This window comes from Phocoena sinus, chromosome 9, assembly GCF_008692025.1.
Source record: "Phocoena sinus isolate mPhoSin1 chromosome 9, mPhoSin1.pri, whole genome shotgun sequence".
Lineage (NCBI taxonomy): Eukaryota > Metazoa > Chordata > Mammalia > Artiodactyla > Phocoenidae > Phocoena > Phocoena sinus.
In genome coordinates, this window is record NC_045771.1 from 11,178,622 (window position 1) to 11,198,033 (window position 19,412).

Here is a 19,412-nt window from a genome sequence, read left to right on the forward strand (position 1 = left end):
GAAATATATTTTTTTATTGTCCTAGTGGCTAGATGTCCAAGATCAAGGATTCAGTGGGGTTGGTTTCTTCTGAAGCCTCCCTTTGGCTTGCAGATGGTAATCTTTTCACTGTGACTTTACATGGTTTTCCTTCTGTGTATGTCTGCATCCTAATCACCTCTTCTAAAAGGATACCAGTCATATCACATTGATGCCCCTCCTAAAGACCTCATTTTAACTTAATGACCTTTTAAATATGCAATCTTAAGTACAGTCACATTGTGAGGTACTGATGGTTGGAACTTCAACATTCACATTTTCAGGGGACAGAATTTTCCCACAACACCTAATGATTTGTTGAGAAAGCTCAAGTTGTTAATGCAATCAGAAGTGAGTTTAGGCTTTGAATGAGTGTGTTTTACAAGTAGATGGGCAGGACAAGGCTGCAATACTTGTTTAAAAGGAAGTACAAATAAGCCTCACATTCGCATAGACTTTCTTTCAGGAGGTATTTTTCAAACAGTGCTCAAGAAAATGGATGCCAAGCAGGGAGCTGAAATCTCCAACAGAGATTGGAGTTATGGGTTAATAAGAAAGCTGGGATTTTAGGGGATGAAATTATAGAGAGAAGATTATGTAGAAAAGGATTCCCCAAAGTATGTGCCCGACATTTTCTTAGGCATTTCTCAAGTCCTAACTTGCAAAAATGTAACTGAAATACATCTGTCTTAACAAATCTAAAACCAAGCCCTAAAAGGAGTAAGGTAATCTTCAACAAATAGGGATAAAAAACAAAGTCTCATTAATCCTTATATGATGATAACATAGTCTCTAGCCTTTGTAATTTACCATTCCAAATATAAAAAAGCAGGAAAAATTTATCAATTACCAAGAGATAAAAGAGCCAACAAAAGAGGTCTCAGATATACCAGACATTGAAGCTATAAGACTTCAAAATAACTGTCATTTACATCAGAGAAAATGGGAACAAAGATACACAACATCTAAAAAATAATATTTCAGTGAAGAATTAGAATCTACAGAAATAATCAGATATTCATTCTTAAGGAGCAAATAATAATATGTGAAATTAAGAAAACAATGGGTGGATTTAATAACAGACTAGACACAGTCATGAGCAGGATCAATGAATTCAAATGGAGATAACAAAAAACATTCAAATCAAAGCATTAAAAGAAAAGTAATGAAAAAATGGAGCAGAGTCTGAAAAATATATGGGGATGTGGGTAAAAAAAGCTAACCATACTCAAGAGAAAAGCCAAATAAAATGGGAAAGGAGTGGTCAAGATGGTGGAGGAAGACCCAGAGCTCACCGCCTCCCATGCCACACCAAAGTTGTAAGTATTTACAGAGCAACTGTTGATGAGAAAGATCAGAAGACTAGCAGCAAAGATCTTCTACAACAAAAACTATAAAGAAAGAACCACAATGAGATGAGTAGGAGGGGCTGGGACAAGGTAGAGTCAAGATTTATACCACTGGGTGGGTGACCCACAAGTGGGAGGATAATTACAATTGCAGAATTTCTGCCTAAGAAACAAGGGGTCTGAGCCCTACATCAAGCTGCTCTCCAGCCTGGGTTCCTGTACCAGGAAGACAAGCCCTGGAATATTTGGCTTTGAAAGCCAGCAGGGCTAAATTTTGGGAGAGCCGGAGGTTTGTAGGAAATAGAGACTTAACTCTTAATGGGAACATGCAAAACCTCACAAGCTCTGTGACTCGGGGCAAAAGCAGTAATTTGAAAGGATCCTGGGTCAGACTCACCTGCTAATCTTGGAGCAATTCCTGGAAAGGCAGGAGGCAAATGGAGCTGACCCTGGGGGCACAGACACTAGCAGCAGCCATTTGGGGGAGCTTATTCTTTCATGAGGACACTGGTGCTGGCGAGCACCATGTTGGAATCCTCTCTCTAGCTTATTAGTTTTGGCACTGGCCCTGCCTACCTGCCTGTACCCACCATCCTTAGATGCCTCAGGGCCAAGCAGCAGGCCAGGCAGGGACACTGGGCCACTCATGAGCAGGCTGACTGCCTTATGACTCTCTGAGCCCACTGCCACCCTGGGACTCAGCCCTGTCCACCAGAGGGCCCAGTACCTGGTCCCACACACCAATAACCTGGCATTAGCCCTAGAAACAGCCCCACCCACCAGTGTGCAGGCATCAACCCCAGGACCCCAGCCCCATCCACCAGACCAATGACAGCTCTGAGACACGTTTAACCCCACAGCCAATCATGCTGGAGCTGGCCCTACTGATAAGTATGCTGACACTATATACAGGACTGTGGCTCCACAACCACCCACACTGGAACCTGTTACTACCCATCAGTGGGCCAGCACTAGCTTAAGGATCCCTTGGTGCTTGGCAGCTAGCCACCTCCTAACCAGGTCCTGCCCATCAGCAGTTGGTAGCCTCTGCACAAAGCAGGGTCTAGCACCCAACCTACTGGGGGTGAGCCATGCCTACCAAATGACTTACAGTAGTCAGCCGGCCACAACAGAAGGACCCATGCAACCTACATAGGGGGCATACCTAGAGCACATAGCTCTGATGATCAGAGGGGAGTGGGCTGCTGGGACATATAGGACATCTTCTAGAAAAGCCACATCTCCAATGTTGGAAACATAACCATCTACCAAATACACAGAAATAAAAACAGCAAATTAGGCAAAATGAGGTGACAGAGAAATATATCCCAAACAAAGGTACAGGATAAAATGCCAGAAGAACTAAGTGAAGTGGAGGTAAGCAATCTACTCAATAAAAAGTTTAAGGTGATGATCATGAAGATATTCAAAGAACTTGATAAAAGATTAGATGAACAGAGTTAGAAGTTAAAAGTTCTCAACAAAAAGTTAAATATATAAAGAAAAAACAGAGAGATGAAGAAACAATACCTAAATAAAAATATACTAGAAGGAAACAATAGTAGAGTAGATGACACAGAGGAATGGATCAGCAAGCTGGAAGATAGAGCAGTGGAAATTACTAAAGCTGAACAGAAAAAAGAAAAAGAATAAATAGAAATGGGGACAGATTAAGAGACCTCTGGGACAACACCAAGTGTACTAACATTTACCTTATAGAGTTCCCAGAAGGAGAAGGGAGAAAGGGCAGAGAACATATTTGAAGATGTAACAGCTGAAAAACATCCCTAACCTGGGAAAGGAAATAGACATTCAGATCCAGGAAGCACAGAGGGTACCACACAGGATCAACCCAAAGAGGACCACATCAAACCTTGAAAAATGTAAGACACTGATGAAAGAAAGTGAAGATGACACAAACAGAGGGAAAGATATACCATTTTTATGAATTGGAAGAATATTAATAAAATGTCCACACTAGACAAGACAACCTACAGATTTAATGCAATCCCTATCAAAATATCAATGGAAGTTTTCACAGACTAGGAAAAATATTCCTAAAATTTGTATGGGAATACAAAACACCCCAAATAAATGAAACAATCTTAAGAAAGAACAACAAAGCTGGAGCTATCACACTCCCTGACTTCAAACTATACTACAAAGCTACAATAAACAAAAGAGCATAGTACTGGCATAGAAAGAGACACATACATCAATGGAACAGAATAGAGACCCCAGAAATAAACTCACACTTTATGGGAAATTAATCTACAACAGAGGAAGCAAGAATATACATTGGGAAAAAGACCATTTTTTCAGTAAACGGTGTTGGGAAAACTGAACAGCTACATGCAAAAGAATCAAACTGGACTACTCTCTCACATCATGTAGAAAAATAATCATTTAAAATGGCTTACATAATTAAATGCAAGACCTGAAAACATAAAACTCCTAGAAGAGAACATGGGCAGAATACACTCTGGCATAAATCACAGCAATAATTTTTTGGATCTGTCTCCTAATACAAAGGAAATAAAAGCAAAATTAAACAAATAGACCTAATTAAACTTAAAAGCTTTTGCACAACAAAGGAAACCATGGACAAAATGAAAAAACACCTACAGAATGGGAGAAAATATTTGCATATGTCATGACTGATATGGGTTTAATATCCAAAATATATAAACAATTCATACAAGTCAATATGAATAAAACAACCCCGGGCTTCCCTGGTGGTGCAGTGGTTGAGAGTCCGCCTGCCCATGCAGGGTACATGGGTTCGTGCCCCGGTCCAGGAAGATTCCACATGCCACAGAGCGGCTGGGCCCGTGAGCCATGGCTGCTGAGCCTGCGCGTCCAGAGCCTGTGCTCCACAATGGGAGAGGCCACAACAGTGAGAGGCCCGCGTACCGCAAAAAAAACAAACAAAAAGAAACCCAATCAAGAAATGGGGAGAAGGCTTGAATAGACATTTTTTTCAAAGAAGACATACAGATGGCTAACAGGCACATGAAAAGGTGGTCAACATCACTAACCATCAGAGAAATGCAAATCAAAACCACAATGAGTGATCATCTCAAATCTGTTAGCACGGCTATTATCAAAATGACAAGAAATAACAAGTGTTGGTGAGGATGTGGAGAAAAAGGTACCCCTTGTGCACTGCTGGTGGGAATGTAAATCTGTATATCCACTCTGGAAAACAGTGGGGAAGACTTCTCACAAAATTGAAAATAGAACTACCAACCATAAACAAGGACAAAAAGACAACTCTCAGAATGGGAGAAAGTATTTGCAAATGAAGCAGCTGACAAAGGATTAATCTCCAAAATTTATAAGTGGCTCATGCAGCTCAATACCCAAAAAACAAACAACCCAATCCAAAAATGGGCAGAAGATCTAAATAGACATTTCTCCAAAGAAGATATACAGATTGCCAACAAACCCATGAAAGGATGCTCAACATCACTAATCATTAGAGAAATGCAAATCAAAACTACAATGAGGTATCACCTCACAGCAGTCAGAATGCCATCATCAAAACTCTACAAATAATAAATGCTGGAGAGGGTGTGGAGAAAAGGAACACACTTGTAGATTGATACAGCCACTATGGAGAACAGTATGGAGTTCCTTAAAAAACTAAAAATAGAACTACCATACGACCCAGCAATCCCACTACTGGGAAACCCATAATTCAAAAAGAATCATGTACCACAATGTTCATTGCAGCTCTTTCTACAATAGCCAGGACACGGAAGCAACCTAAGTGTCCATCGACAGATGAATGGATAAAGAAGATGTGGCACATATATACAATGGAATATTACTCAGCCATAAAAAGAAATGAAATTGAGTTATTCGTAGTGAGGTGGATAGACCTAGAGACTGTCATACAGAGTGAAGTCAGAGAAAAATAATACCGTATGCTAACATATATATATGGAATCTAAAAAAAAAAAAAGTTCTGAAGAACCTAGGGGCAGGAATAAAGACGCAGACATAGAGAATGGACTTGAGGACATGGGTAGGGGGGAGGGTAAGCTGGGATGAAGTGAGAGAGTGGCATGGACTTATATATACTACTAAATGTAAAATAGATAACTAGTGGGAAGCAGCCACATTGCACAGGGAGATCAGCTCAGTGCTTTGTGACCACCTAGAGGGGTGGGATAGGGAGGGTGGGAGGGAGACGCAAGAGGGAGGAATATGGGGATATATGTATATGTATAGCTGACTCACTTTGTTATAAAGCAGAAACTAACACACCATTGTAAAGCATTATACTCCAATAAAGATGTTAAAAAAAAAAAATAGAACTACCAAATGATCCAGCAATTCCACCTCTGGATTGTTTATCCAAAGAAAACAAAAACACTGATTTGAAAAGACACATGCACACCAACGTTCATAGAATCATTATTTAAAATAGCCAAGATATGGAAGAAACCTGAGTGCCTTATCAATAGATGAATGGATAGAGACGATATAGTATATATACACAATGGATATTACTCAGCCATAAGAAAGAATGAAACCTTGCCATTTTTGACACATGGATGGAACTAGAGCTATTATGCTAAGTGAAATAAGTCAGAGAGAGAAGGACAAATATTGCATGTTCTCATTTATATGTGGAATTTTAAAAACAAACAAATGAATAAACATAAACAGAAACAGAGATATAGAATACAGAGAAAAAACAGGTGGTTGCCAGAGAGGGGAAGGAGGAGGAAGAGGAAAGAAATAGTGATGGAGGGGGATTAAGAGGTACAAACTTCCAGTTGCAAAATAAATGGTCATGATATGAAATGTACAGCGTGGGGAATATAGTCAATATATTTGTATAGTGATAAATTATAACTAGACTTAGGCTGGTGAACATTTTGAAATGTATAGAAATATCAAGTCTCTATGTTGTGTAGCAGGAACTAACATAGTGTCATAGGTCAATTATACTTCAAAAACAACCAACCAACCAAACTCATAGAAAGAGATCAGGTTTGTCGTTACGGTATATGGGCTGGTGGGGACTGGGGAACTGGGTGAAGGCAGTCAGAAGTTACAAACTCCCGGTTCTAGGATAAATAAGTACTAAGGATGTATGTACAATATAATAAATATATTAACACTGCTCTATATTCTATATGGAAAGTTGTTTAGAGAGTAATTCTAAGAGTTTCCCATCACAAGGAAAAATTTTTTTTCTGTTTCTTTCGATTTTTATCTCTATGAGATGATGGATGTTTACCAAACTTAATTGTGATAAAAAAAATTCACTTTGTATGTAAGTCAAATCATTATGCTCTTATCACAGAGCTGTATGTCAATTATATCTCAATAAAATTAAAATTAAAAATACTATAATGGCACAAATGCAAATTTTGAGGGAATTATTTTGGAGTATTTCCCAGCATGATAAAAGTTATGATCCCATAATGCAGACACTCAGCAAATCAGAGGCAGGTAAGTGTAACCAAAACATCGCTTGGGGATATTATAGTCACACTTCTGAAAACCAAAGAGAAGGTATTCTCAAATCTCAGAGAAAATAATTATGCCATTACCATCAGGGAGCGTTTCTTTCGGTGGGAAAAATATTTTGTTTAGTGTTTCTTGCAGTGCACCTACTGGCAATAACACTTAATTTTGTTTGGTTCTTTTTTTCCTCCTACGGATAATTGGGATATAGTCCTTATCTGTTATTTCTCATTTGGACTTATTTCCCAGTAAATATAGGCAAATTCAGGCCCTCAGAAATTTCCTTGAATTGGCCATTTATTCACCCTTTCTCTGTTCCCAGCTGTAGATTCAACTACTAATTTCGTGTAAGTTAATGAGGTAATGTAAAAGCATCATTCAGTCTACTGAGCTCCTGTGCTTAGAGTAGGAGAGTTATTTGTAAAGCCTTACTCATATGATTACTGCTTTCAATATTCACTGTTAAGTCTTGCCTCAGGGTGAAACATAAGAGATTTAGAACAAGTATCCACTCTTCCTCCCTCCAAAATACAAAATGACAACCCTGAACTGAAAATCAACAACTCTAAAAATGAAAGTTGATAAATTGTATTTAATTGAATTTAAAAACTGTTGTCTGTGAAAGGCACTGCTAAGAAATATAAGAAGTCAATACACATACTGGAGACAATCTTATCCTCATACAGGAAAATGACTTGATTCCAAAATATACAAAGAACACTTAAAGCCAAAACCCTAACAGACATCTATTCAAAGAAGATAGACAGATGGCAAAATAAGCATATGAAAGATGCCACATATCTTTGTCATCAGGGAAATGCAAATTAAAAACAACAATGAAATATCACTACATGCCTAGTAGAATGGCTAAATTCAGAATATTTACACCACCACACACTGATCTGGATGTGATCAACAGGAACTTTCATATATATGCTGGGGGGAATTCAGTTTCATTCATTGCAAAATGGTACAGCCACCTTGAAAGGCAGTTTGAACAACTTCTTAAAAAAATAAACATACTCTAATCTATGATATACCATTGCACTACTAGGTATTTATCCAAAGGATCTGAAAACGTAAGTTTACATAAAAACCTGTACAGAGATGTTTAAAGCAGTTTAAATTCATAATTGCCTAATTTGAAAAGCACTCAAGTGGTCCGTCAGTTGGTAAATGGATAAACTGTGGTGCATCAAGAACGACAGAATCTTATTTTGCACTAAAAAAAAAGTGACTAATCAAGCGTATAAAAAAAGACAGTAGAAGAAACTTAAATCCATACGACTGAATGAAGGGAGTCAATGTGCAAAAAAGCTACACACTTTATAATTCTAACTATATGACATTCTGAAAAACCAAACTATGGAGGCAATTAAGAGATCAGTGGTTGCCAGGGATTAGTAATGAGGGAGGAAGAAGAGGTGATTTTTTAGGGCGAGTGAAACTACTCTTTATGATAGTAATAATGGTGGATGCACAATAATTATACACTCGTGCAAACATAGAGAATATACAACACCACGAGTGAAAACTTATGTAAGGTGTGGACTTCGGGTGATGATGTGTCAATGCAGGTGGATGAATGATATGAAGGTGCCACTCTGTGGGGAGATGGTGATAATGGGGTAGGTTTTGCATTGTGTGAGGCAGGGGGTATATTGGTTATCTCTGTACCTTGCCACTTAATTTTGCTGTGAATCTAAAATTACTCTAAAAAATAAAGTTTATTACATAAAAAGTGGGCAAAGTGTAGAGATACCTCACCAAAAAAAGATATACAGGTGGCAAGGAGAAGCACTTGCAAACACACTCAACATCACATGTCATCAGGGAATTTTCTATTAAAACAAGAATGAGATACCACTGCACATCTATTAGAATTGTAAAAAATTCAAAAATCTCTGTATTACTGTAAAAAAGTTGGGTGCTTGCTATGTTTCTCAGTGGCGAAACGTGGAGTCCAAACTGCCATTGCCATTCCCATCATGGCTCGAGTCAGGTATGACAGAAATCATGCTCGCAGGCTTCCACCACCGCCCGAAAAGCTAGAAATGTAGTAGGCATGGTCTACTCTTCTCTTCCCCTCTTGACGAGAGCTGGAGTTGGGAATTTTCCTCCAGATCCTAACACAGTGGGTCAGGGAGGCGAGGTGGATATGGCAATAAAATGCCATAAATTCGTCTAAAAGCTTCACTCTCATCTCTTCTTGGCTCTGTGCCAGTCTGGGGTGCTGCAAACTCCTATGTGGTTCTGGTGTTCTCAGAAAGGCAATTTGATCTATATTATGTCATCTTCATGGAGGAAGGGGGGGGCTTGGGGGATTCCTATTCTCCCATCTTTGTGATGTTACCACTTAGATAATTCTCATCCGTAGTCATTGTAGTTTGTTGAAAAAATTTTCTTGAGCTCTAGGGGAAAAATTCACTAAACTATAATTGTGCTTGTGTCATATGTTCTACTTTTCTACAATACTCTGTGGAAAGCAGCCTTCACTTGAGCATCCCTTACACTGTAGATGAGGGGGTTGAGCAACGGGTTGAAGACAGTGTAAAACAGGAAAAGGATCTTCAGCTGCTCTTCTCATTGACTATTGCCAGGGACCATATAAACCATCATGACGATGCCAAACTAGAACCCAACAACACAGAGGTGGAAGGAGCAGGTGGAAGAGGCTTTCTTGCGGCCCTCCTTTGACTGGATCTTCAGAATGACCCAGAGGATGCACACGTAGGAGACCAGCATCAGGGAAAGGGACACAGTTAAGATAAACACACCGTCAGCAAAGAGGAAAATTTCATTGATCCAGGTTTCACCACAAGTCACTTTGAGGACAGATCAGATTTCACAGAAGTAGTGGTTCATCTTCTGGGGCCCACAGAAGGGCAGCCTTAGAAAGAGACTTTCTGGTACTAGGGCCAGGGAAAATCCACGTGCCCAACAAATGATGGCCAGGAACGTGCACGCTCTCCAGTTCATGATGACAGTGTACTGGAGGGAATGGCAGATCGCCAAAAACCTGTCATTGGACATCACCACCAAAGTCAGGTGCTTTACGGAAGCAAAAGCCAAATAGAAAACCATCTGCTCAGTGCATGAGGAATAGGAGATAGTTTTTTTGTGTTTCACTAGGTTTTCCAGCATATTGGGTAAATTGCTGGAAGCACAGGATACGTCAGTGATGGCCAGATGAGAAAGGAAGGAGTACATGGGGGAGTGCAGTCTGGGGTCTAGGGAAATGAGTCCCAAGATCATGCCATTTGCCAGCAGGTTGAAGATATAAAATAGGAAGAATATAACAAAGAGGAACAATTCCATGTCTTCAGTGACCTGGAATCCCACCAGGATGAATTCAGTGACCCATGATTGGTTCCCCTCCATTCTGTTTTTTGGGGTTTTTTAAATAAATTTATTTATTTATGGCTGTGTTGGGTCTTCGTTGCTGCACGTGGGCTTTTCTCTGGTTGCAGTGAGCGGGGGCTACTCTTCATTGCGGTGCACGGATTTCTCACTGTGGTGGCTTTTCTTCTTGCAGAGCACGGACTCTAGGTGCACAGGCTTCAGTAGCTGTGGCTCGCGGGCTCTACAGCGCAGGCTCAGTAGTTGTGGCACACAGGCTTAGCTGCTCCACGGCATGTGGGATGTTCCCGGACCAGGGCTCAAACCCGTGTCCCCTGCATTGGCAGACACATTCTCAACCACTGCGCCACCAGGGAAGTGCCCCCTCCATTCTTAATGACAGTGTGTAAAGGACTGAAGTGTGGTGGAAAGGTCAGAGCTGGATAACAATGAAAACTGGGTGCGGAGGGCAAAGCGGAGAGATTCCGACCAGAACTCACCAGCCCGAGAGGCTTGTCTGCTCACCCACCGGGCGGGGCGGGGCTGGGAGCTGAGGCTGGGGCTTCAGTCGGAGCGCAGGGAGAGGACTGGGGTTGGCGGTGTGAACACAGCCTGCGGGGTTAGTGCGCCACGTCTAGCCGGGAGGGGGTCCAGAAAAAAGTCTGGACCTGCCGAAGAGGCAAGAGGCGTTTTCTTCCCTCTTTGTTTCCTGGTGCGCGAGGAGTGGAGATTAAGAGCGCTGCTTAAAGGAGCTCCAGAGACGGGCACGAGCCGCGACTAACAGTGCGGACCCCAGAGACGGGCATTAGACGCTAAGGCCGCTGCTGCCGCCACCAAGAAGCCTGTTTGCGAGCCCAGGTCACTCTCCACACGTCCCCTCCCAGGAGCCTGTGCAGCCCGCCACTGCCAGGGACCCGTGATCCAGGGACAACTTCCCCAGGAGAACGCATGGTGCACCTCAGGCTGGTGCAACGTCATGCCAGCCTCTGCTGCTGCAGGCTCGCCCTGCACTCCGTGATCCTCCCTCCCCCCGGTCTGATAGAGCCAGAGCCCCCGAATCAGCTGCTCCTTTAACCCCGTCCTGTCTGAGCAACGAACAGATGCCCTCAGGTGACCTAAACGCAGAGGCGGGTCCAAATCCAAAGCTGAACCCCGGGAGCTGTGCGAACACAGAACAGAAAGGGAAATCTCTCCCAGCAGCCTCAGCAGCACCGGATTAAATCTCCACAATCAACGTGATGTACCTGCACCTGTGGAATACCTGAACAGACAGTCAATCATCCCAAATTGGAGAGCTGGACTTTGGGAGCAAGGATATATATATATTTTTTTTCATATTAATAACTATTTTATTTCATTTTATTTTATCCTCTTCTTTCTTTCTTTCTTTTTCACCCTTTTATTCTGAGCCGTGTGGAGGACGGACTCTTGGCGCTCCAGCCAGGCATCAGGGCTGTGCCACTGAGGTGGGAGAGCCAAGTTCAGGACATTGGTCCACCACAGACCTCCAGCTCCACGTAATATCAAATAGCGAAAATCTCCCAGAGATCTCCAACTCAACATCAAGACCCAGCTGTACTCAACAACTAGCAAGCTACAGTGCTGGACACCCTATGCCAAACAACTAGCAAGACAGGAACACAACCCCATCCATTAGCACAGAGGCTGCCTAAAATCATAATAAGGCCACAGACACCTCAAAACACACCACCAGACGTGGATCTGCCCTCCAGAAAAACAAGATCCAGCCTCATCCACCAGAACAGAGGCACTAATCCCTTCCACCAGGAAGCCTACAAAACCCACTGAACCAAACTTAGCCACTGGGGACAGACACCAAAAACAACGGGAACTACGAAGCTGCAGCCTGCAAAAAGGAGACCCCAAACACAGTAAGATAAGCAAAATGAGAAGACAGAAAAACACACAGCAGATGAAGGAGCAAGGAAAAACCCACGAGACCAAACAAATGAAGAGGAAATAGGCAGTCTACCTGAAAAAGAATTCCGAATAATGATAGTAAAGATGATCCAAAATCTTGGAAATAGAATGGAGAAGATACAAGAAACGTTTAAAAAGGACCTGGGGCTTCCCTGGTACGCAGTGGTTGAGAGTCCGCCTGCTGATGCAGGGGACATGGGTTCATGTCCCGGGCCGGGAAGATCCTACATGCCACAGAGCGGCTGGGCCCATGAGCCATGGCCGCTGAGCCTGTGTGTCCGGAGCCTGTGCTCCGCAACGGGAGAGGCCACAGCAGTGAGAGGCCCATGTACTGCAAAAAAAAAATAATAATAAATAAATAAATAAAATTTAAAAAAATAAAAAGGACTTAGAAGAATGAAAGAGCAAACAAACAGTGATGAACACCACAATAAATGAAATTAAAAATTTTCTATAAGGGATCAATAGCAGAATAACTGAGGCAGAAGAACAGATAATTGACATGGAAGATAAAATAGTGGAAATAACTACTGCAGAACAGAATAAAGAAAAAAGAATGGAAACAATTGAGGACAGTCACAGAGACCATGGGGAAAACATTATACACACCAACATTTGAACTGTAGGGGTCCCAGAAGAAGAAGAGAAAAAGAAAGGGACTGAGGAAATATTTGAAGAGATTATAGTTGAAAACTTTCCTAACAGGGGAAAGGAAGTAGTCAATTAAGTCCAGTAAGCACAGAGAGCCCCATACAGGATAAATCCAAGGAGAAACATGCCAAGAAACATATTAATCAAACTATAAAAATTAAATACAAAGAAAAAATATTAAAAGCAACAAGGGAAAAGCAACAAATAACATACAAGGGAATCCCCATAAGGTTAACAGCTGATCTTTTAGCAGAAACTGCAATCCAGAAGGGAGTGGCAGGACATATTTAAAGTGATGAAAGAGAAAAACCTACAACCAAGATTAATCTACCCAGCAAGGATCTCATTCAGATTCGACAGAGAAATTAAAACCTTTACAAACAAGCAAAAGTTAATAGAATTCAGCACCACCAACGAGCTTTACAACAAATGCCAAAGGAACTTCTCTAGGCAGGAAACACAAGAGAAGGAAAAGACCTACAATAATAAATCCAAAACAATTAAGAAAATGGTAATAGGAACATACATATCGATAATTACCTTCAATGTAAATAGATTAAATGCTCCAACCAAAAGACACAGACTGGCTGAATAGATACAAAACAAGACTCGTATATATGCTGTCCACTAGGACCCACTTCAGACTTAGGGACACATATAGACTGAAAGTGAGGGGATGGAAAAAGATATTCCATGGAAATCAAAAGAAACCTGGAGTAGCAATTCTCATATCAGACAAAATAGACTTTAAAACAAAGACTATTACAAGAGACAAAGAAGGGCACTACCTAATGATCAAGGGATCAATCCAAGAAGAAGATACAACAATTGTAAATATTTATGCACCCAACATAGGAGCACCTCAATACATATGACAAATACTAACAGCCATAAAAGGGGAAATCAACATTAACACAATCATAGTAGGGGTTTTTAACACCCCACTTTCACCCATGGACAGATCATCCAAAATGAAAATAAATAAGGAAACACAAGCTTTAAATGATACATTAAACAAGATGGACTTAATTGATATTTATAGGACATTCCATCCAAAAACAACAGAATACACATTCTTCTCAAGTGCTCATGGAACATTCTCCAGGATAGATCATATCTTGGGTCACAAATCAAGCCTTGGTAAATTTAAGAAAATTAAAATCATATCAAGTATCTTTTCCGATCACACACTATGAGACTAGATATCAATTACAGGAAAAAAAACTGTAAGAAATACAAACACATGGAGGCTAAACAACACACTACTTAATAACAAGAGATCACTGAAGAAATCAAAGAGGAAATCAAAAAAATACTTAGAAACAAATGACAATGAAAACATGATGACCCAAAACCTATGGGATGCAACAAAAACAGTTCTAAGAGGGAAGTTTATAGCAATACAGTCCTACCTCTAGAAACAAGAAACATCTCGAATAAACAACCTAACCTTACACCTAAAGCAATTAGAGAAAGAAGAACAAAACAACCTCAAAGTTAGCAGAAGGAAAGAAATCATAAAGATCAGATCAGAAATAAATTAAAAAGAAATGAAGGAAACAATAGCAAAGATCAATAAAACTAAAAGCTGGTTCTTTGAGAAGATAAACAAAATTGATAAACCATTAGCCAGACTTATCAGGAAAAAAAGGGAGAAGACCCTAATCAATAGAATTAGAAATGAAAAAGGAGAAGTAACAACTGACACTGCAGAAATACAAAGGATCATGAGAGATTACTACAAGCAACTATATGCCAATATAATGGACAACCTGTAAGAAATGGACAAATTCTTAGAAATGCACAACTTTCTGAGACTGAACCAGGAAGAAATAGGAAATATGAACAGACAAATCACAAGCACTGAAATTGAAACTGGGATTAAAAATCTTCCAACAAACAAAAGCCCAGGACCAGATGGCTTCACAGGCGAATTCTATCAAACATTTAGAGAAGAGCTAACACCTATCCTTCTCAAACTCTTCCAAAATACAGCAGAGAGAGGAACACTCCCAAACTCATTCTAGGAGGCCACCATCACCGTGCTACCAAAACCAGAAAAGATGTCACAAAGAAAGAAAACTACAGGCCAATAACACTGATGAACATAGATGCAAAAATCCTCAACAAAATACTATCAAACAGGATCCAACAGCACATTAAAAGGATCAAACACTATGATCAAGTGGGGTTTATCGCAGGAATGCAAGGATTCTTCAATATATGCAAATCAACCAACGTGATACACCATATTAACAAACTGAAGGAGAAAAACGATATGATCAACTCAATCAATGCAGAGAAAGCTTTTGACAAAATTCAACACCCATTTATGATAAAAACCCTCCAGAAAGTAGGCATAGAGGGAACTTTCCTCAACATAATAAAGGCCATATATGACAAACCCGTGAATGAAATTAGAACACTCCCTAACACCATACACAAAAATAAACTGAAAATGGATTAAAGACCTAAATGTAAGGCCAGACACCATCAAGCTCTTAGAGGAAAACATAGGCAAAACACTCTATGACATAAATCACAGCAAGATCCTTTTTGACCCACCTCCTAGAGAAATGGAAATAAAAACAAAAATAAACAAATGGGAACTAATGAAACTTAAAAGCTTTTGCACAGCAAAGGAAACCAGAAACAAGACCAAAAGACAACCCTCAGAATGGGAGAAAATATTTGCAAATGAAGCAACTGAAAAAGGATTAATCTCCAAAATTTACAAGCAGCTCAGGCAGCTCAATATCATAAAACAAACAACCCAATCCAAAAATGGGCAGAAGACTTAGACATTTCTCCAAAGAAGATATACAGATTGCCAACAAACACATGAAAGAATGCTCAACATCATTAATCATTAGAGAAATGCAAATCAAAACTACAATGTGATATCATCTCACACCGGTCAGAATGGCCATCATCAAAAAATCTAGAAACAATAAATGCTGGAGAGGGTGTGGAGAAAAGGGAACCCTTTTGCACTGTTGGTGGGAACGTAAATTGATACAGCCACTATGGAGAACAGTATGGAGTTTCCTTCAAAAACTAAAAATAGAACTACCATATGACCCAGCAATCCCACTACTGGGTATATGTCCTGAGAAAACCATAATTCAAAAAGAGTCATCTACCAAATGTTCATTGCAGCTCTATTTACAATAGCCAGGACATGGGAGCAACCTAATTGTCCATCAACAGATGAATGGATAAGGAAGATGTGGCACATATATACAATGGAGTATCACTCAGCCATAAAAATGAATGAAACAGTTATTTGCAGTGAGGTGGATGGACCTAGAGACTGTCATACACAGTGAAGTAAGTCAGAAAGAGAAAAACAAATACCATATACTAACACATATGTATGGAATCTAAAAAAAAAAAATGGTAATGAAGAACCTAGGGGCAAGATGGGAATAAAGATGCAGACCTACTAGAGAATGGACTTGAGGATATGGGGAGGGGGAAGGGTAAGCTGGGACAAAGTGAGAGAGTGGCGTGGACATATATACACTACCAAATGTAAAATAAATAGCTAGTGGGAAGCAGCTGCATAGCACAGGGAGATCAGCTTCATGCTTTGTGATCACCTAGAGGGGTGAGATAGGGAGGGTGGGAGGGAGGGAGTTGCAAGAGGGAAGAGATATGAGGATATATATATACGTAAAGCTGATTCACTTTGTTATAAAGCAGAAACTAACACACCACTGTAAAGCAATTATACTCCAATAAAGATGTTAAAAAAATCTATGAACATCAATTTACATTACTTAATTTGCCTCTATCATATGAACGTAATGGTATCAATGAGAATTTTTTAAACTGTAATGTAACACATTCTGTTAACCTAGTATTTTGGTGCTGGAATACCCAGACTTCTACAAATATCTTTAATATTTGTAAACATAAAAATCACCATGTCAAGTTCCTATCCATGTTCAAAAATGCCTGGGTTTGTGAATATCTTTTGCCGTCATGAATTAAGTAAGTCTAAATATTGCCTCCAGGTAAAAGATGTATCTTGGTTTGGGTTCCTTCAGAAGCCAACCATGGGACAGTTATTCAACTACAAGTAGTTTTGGGGAAGCAATCTCGGGAACTATAAGTAGACAGATGAATGGAAAAGGGGCACAACCAAGAAAAGACAGCCACTGAAGTTTGGATGATCAAAGGACAAAATTGTAGTAATTGAAGTTAGACCCTAATGGAAAAATCTTGGAGCCAGTGTAGATATGTATCATAGTGTTAATCTACCTGCAATGGAAGGGACCTGGAGTGTCTATACACCAACTAGTATCTGTTATTGGATGAGCGCCTTGAGGTGGATGGACCAAGTAACAGGGCTCCTTTTCCCAGAGTAATAGGCTAGTAAAGTGGCTCTGGTTTCCAGAGAACCTGCCCAGGCAAAGAAATGCAGATGGTGGCATTTGGAAGTCAGGCTAGCGTGCACTGAAGTGGGAAGGCAAGGTGTTATGTACAGGGCACCCACAGTATCAGCTACAGAATGCCTGTCTGTACATCACCTCTGTAATCCAAAATTTGATTGGACATAATCAGGCAGAGGAGTAGGTGTGGTTTCCTGGCTCTAAATTGAAGAGGATAATTACAAAAATTTAATAAATATATTTTTTCTAATGATTTTTTAAATTACAGTAGCATAATTATCCATAGTTAAGTTGAAACAAAGTTTAGTTTTTTCATGTCAAAAGTTGGCTTTAATTATACTCAACATACTAGCCTCCTTTATGTTATGTATCTTGGCCCTGAAGGAATTTTATAAAATCTCTCTATTCGGACAAAATGTTATCTAAAGGATACTATCTAATATTAGCTCTGTTACTCACTATAAATGAGAAAAGCTATTTAAGTACAGCAGTAATGTGTTGAGAATGACGTGGTAAATCTATGTAAATGAATTAAAGTTTCTGGTCTATTTATCACATGAAAAGTGCTCAGCAGATTTTTCAGCAAGAAGGCACATTTAGGATGGGATACAGATAATGTGTACAAAGTCCTATTTCAGGGGCATTCACCAAGGAAGACAGTCATCCTTCAAAGCCTGAAACTGCAGAAAAGTCTAATTTTTAATCATTACCATTGGGATAAAATAATCAAACACTGATTTCAAACATGAGCCCTAAAAAAAAATCAAATGGGCAAATACAGCATATTGTAGGCACTGATTTATTAATTTTTTATAATGACAAATTTCTGTATTGTGTGCCAGGCAGAATCGATCAGCGGTTTTTCCTTTTTTCTTTTTAAATTGAAGTATAGTTGATTTACAATATTATATTAGTTTTAGTTGTACAGCATAGTGATTCAATATTTTTATAGATCCATTTATTTACTTCATTTAAAGTTACTATAAAATGATGGCTGTATTTCCCTGTGCTGTACAATAAATCCTTGTTGCTTATCTTTTTTATACATAGTAGTTTGCATCTCGTAATCCCACACCCTAGAGATTTTTCTATTTAATGATAATTTAAGAGTTTCTCAAGCAGGTTGAGTTAGTCAGGTAGTAAGATGATCCTAAGGCCCTCACCCTATTTCATTGCATGTCCCTGATATCCAAGATTTAGGTACTAATGTTACAGTTAATGTTAGCATAAACATCAAATGTTATTAATGTCAGCACGAGCATTAAAAGCCTCCATGGTGGCTGCTGGTTTAACTGCTAGTTCTGGTGTGCCCTCCTGTCCTGTGTTGTCTGCTTAAGGACTTTAGCGACTTAGTTTAATGTGGCATCTTGACTTCTATACAAATTCATATATTTACAGATAAATCAAAACTCCAGTAGTTTTTTTCCTCTACCAGCAGTAGTATCCTGACAACACTGCCTGATTCTTTGGCTCCCAGACTTGTGCTCTCAAACGCCTCTTTCTTCATCTTGTCCCCTTGGAGCTCCCAGTTACCTGATATTAGCTTCTAAGTCCAGCTCCCAATAGATTCAATATCTATAAACTTTCTTCTATATTCCTGGCATGTTGTTTTTATAGACTAAAAGAAGATATTTGTCATATTGTACATTATATAAGAATATACCTTATGGGAGATTCAGCTAACACATTTAAATTTCCACATAATTTTAATACATGCTTAAAATTGTGTATTTAATTTAAAAATAGCATTAATAAACACTGTAAGTTGATTGTAAGAGGGCTTTTTCAATATTTATTATTCCTGGAACTTCTCCCATCCTACCTCACGTCTACAGAGAATAACCACTGCTTTCCCTGACTTACTGCAGACGTGAAACCCTTTTTTTCCCACACCGAGTACCACCACAGAGGACTCTGACTTACAAGCTCTAGGGGCTACCTAGATTACCTTTTCAGTAATTTCCTGTTAGCAGATCATTAATTCTTACCTTTTACACAGCAAAAAGTTAGGTTAATATGAATATGAAACCCTTGTTAGCCTCATAAATAGTATCTTGAATCTTATGTATTAGAATGCTAAAATATGGATGAAAAAACCAAATTATGGCAATTTAGAGGAAGGTATTAGAAATCCTATGCCTCATTAAACATTACCAACACTAACAAGATTCTCCTGATTTTCTTTTGCATGATGTAAAAATTTAAGAACACTGTATTTTCATTTGTCCCATAA

At 39.6% G+C, this 19,412-nt stretch overlaps 1 pseudogene; it reads right to left on the bottom strand.

Annotated features, from left to right (window-relative positions):
• Positions 1-9,278: 9,278 nt before the first annotated feature.
• LOC116759735 lies at positions 9,279-10,232 on the bottom strand (annotated as a pseudogene).
• Positions 10,233-19,412: the final 9,180 nt, after the last annotated feature.